The sequence below is a fragment of the Alligator sinensis genome, unplaced genomic scaffold (assembly GCF_000455745.1).
Source record: "Alligator sinensis unplaced genomic scaffold, ASM45574v1 scaffold119_2, whole genome shotgun sequence".
Classification (NCBI taxonomy): Eukaryota; Metazoa; Chordata; order Crocodylia; family Alligatoridae; genus Alligator; species Alligator sinensis.
In genome coordinates, this window is record NW_005842242.1 from 1,083,081 (window position 1) to 1,085,976 (window position 2,896).

A 2,896-nucleotide genomic window follows, 5' to 3' on the forward strand; every position below is an offset into this window, starting at 1 on the left:
GCAGGAAAGAGCTCATTTGGAAGCCAGAATATGACTTTAGGTCAAGATGGAAAGCGTATTTTCTAGACCAAATTCAGTTTTAGAGGGCACAGTTCCACTAATTCAAGGGAATAATTTAGGGCTGAATCTAGTCCATCATGGAAAATCAGGCAGAAAACACAGTAAGTCTCCTCCCTGAGATGTTGCATTTGTTAAAGCTGGGCACAAGGGAGACTGTGCTTCTGAGTATTACATGAGGGAAAGGAAACTTCTGGAGTTTCAAAAAAGAAAGCAGAACAAACAGGTTTCTTCTAGTGCTTAAAAAGTCTTCATGAATTTTATATATGAGAGATCTCAGGATACCCAATGAACCTAGAGTTCATGCATAATGCACAATATTTCAAAGGCATGTAAAATGGAGCAAGAATCGGGTGCCTTTCGTGTATATACAGGATACTTTATTTAAGTAAGATGGTGAGCTCTAGGTATCCAGAGGCTGAAAATGATGCCATCTTATTGGGTTTCATAGATTTCATAGACATTAGGGATGGAAGGGACCTCGGAAGATCATCGAGTTCAGCCCCCTGCCCAAAGGGCAGGAAGTCAGCTGGGGTCATAGGATCCCAGCAAGATAAGCATCCAGTTTCATCTTGAAGGTGTTCAGTGAAGGCGCTTGAACCACCTCCGGTGGCAGGCTGTTCCAGACCTTGGGGGCTCGGACAGTAAAGAAATTCTTCCTTATGTCCAGCCTGAAACGATCTTGAAGTAGTTTGTGACCATTCGACCTCGTCATCCCTTGGGGCGCTCTGGTGAACAAACGTTCCCCCAGATACTGGTGGTCACCCCTGATAAACTTGTAGGTGGCCATCAGATCACCCCTGAGCCTGCGCTTTTCCAGGCTAAAGAGCCCCAGGGCTCTCAGCCTGTCATCGTAGGGTCTGCTTCCCTGACCTCTGATCATGCGCGTGGCTCTTCTCTAGACTCTCTCAAGCTTCTCCACATCCTTTTTGAATTGTGGAGCCCAAAACTGGACACAGTACTCCAGCTGCGGCCTCACCAAGGCAGAGTACAAGGGGAGAATGACGTCCCGGGATTTGCTTGAGAAGCATCTATGGATGCAAGCCAGCATTTTGGTCGCTTTACTAGCCGCCGCATTGCATTGCAGGCTCATGTTCATCTTGTGGTCAAAGATGACCCCCAAGTCTCTTTCTTCCATAGTGCTAGCCAACATAGCACTGCCGAGCCTATAAGGATGCTGCGGGTTTTTTTTCCCAAGGTGGAGAACCTTGCATTTATCGGCGTTGAACACCATCAGATTCTCGTCCGCCCACTTGCTGAGCCTGTCCAGGTCAGCCTGGATAACCTGCCTGTCTTCTGGTGTGGATGCTTTGCCCCAAAGTTTGGTGTCATCGGCGAACTTGGCCAGTCCGCTTCTGACTTCAGTGTCCACATCATTAATGAAGATGTTGAACAGTATGGGTCCAAGGACAGAGCCTTGGGGGACCCCACTGGTCACAGGACACCACGATGAGTGACTTCCATCAATTACTACCCTCTGGATCCGACCACGGAGCCAATTTTCCAGCCAGTGGGTCGTGGAGGACCCAAGGCGACAATTGGCCAGTTTCTCCAAGAGGCGATCATGGGACACCAGATCGAAGGCTTTTTTGAAGTCAAGATATATGACATCAACCTCTTCTCCCTTGTCCAGGTGATAGGTCACCTGGTCGTAGAAGGAAATGAGATTGGTCAAGCAAGACCTACCCGCAACAAACCCATGCTGGCTATCCCTTAAGATGTTGGCGTCGGCCAGTCCATTAAGGATGGCCTCTTTAATAAACTTTTCTAAGATCTTCCCCGGGATAAGAACCCGGGTTGGAGAAGGTCTCTTCACTTCGTATGTCCACAAAAATGAAATGGATCCAGTTCATATGAAGTTGTGTAGAATCCATCCATTCTTGAAGGATTATTTTAACAGCTAAGGTTAGCAGTGTATATACTAGTGTTTGTTTTTGTTTTTTTTTTCTCTAAATATCTGCATGCACTATTAAGTTTGCATACTCAGCTGATTTAAAGCTAATTAATGACATACTTAAAACTAATTTTAACTTAGCTATTCTTTGAGTGATGTCACTTGCTTGGCTCTAAAATTATGGAGCTAAAGGTCCTGGAACCAAAACGTACGTAAGTAAGGCAGTAGTTGTTAGGCCTGTGAGAAACGGCTAGTATTCACTTCAGATTTTAATTCAGGCCGATTCGGGGGACAGTGATTTGATTTTGTGATTCGAATCACTGTCCTGATTTGATTTGGCCGAATCTGATTTGGAGATTTGGCTGCTGCCAAATCTCTGAATCTCCGAATCAGCCAGGCCAGGCCCATCCCGCACCCACCCCAGATCCCGGCACTCGTTAAAAAAATAAGCCCCAACTCGGCAGGTGCTGCCGGGCAGGGGGTGATCCCCGCTGCCCCCTACAGCCCCATGCTTAATGGGTGGCTCCGCACCAGCCCCCTGACTGCCCCCTTGTTTCCCCAGCCCCTGCAAGTGTGCCCCATCTGGACCAGCCCTTTAGGAAAAAAAAAAAGAGAAAAGCCCCGCACTCATGGTTCCTGCTGGTGGGGGGACAATCCCTGCTGCCCCCCGCTGCCACCCTCCATGTGAGGGGTTCTGCAGAAGCCCTGCAAATCCCCAGGCTGCTGCAGGAGAGGTGAGTCCTGGGGGTTTTCTTGGGTTCTTTTTTCTTAAAGGGCTGGAGCTGGCCTGGGTAGGGCACTGTGGGGAGGCTGGGGGAGTGGGAGGAGGGTCACAGGGCTTGTGGCAGAGCCCTCCATGTAGTGTGGAGCAGTGGGGATCGCCCCCCCACCCAGTCACACCGGGGCTTTTTTTAAAAGTACAGAGCTGGGGTGGGTGGGGGCAGC

At 49.0% G+C, this 2,896-nt stretch overlaps 1 long non-coding RNA gene across 1 annotated transcript in view; it reads right to left on the reverse strand.

Annotated features, from left to right (window-relative positions):
- LOC102376709 overlaps window positions 1-2,896 on the reverse strand; it is a 17,260-nt gene that overhangs the window by 9,277 nt on the left and 5,087 nt on the right. The window lies entirely within an intron of this gene.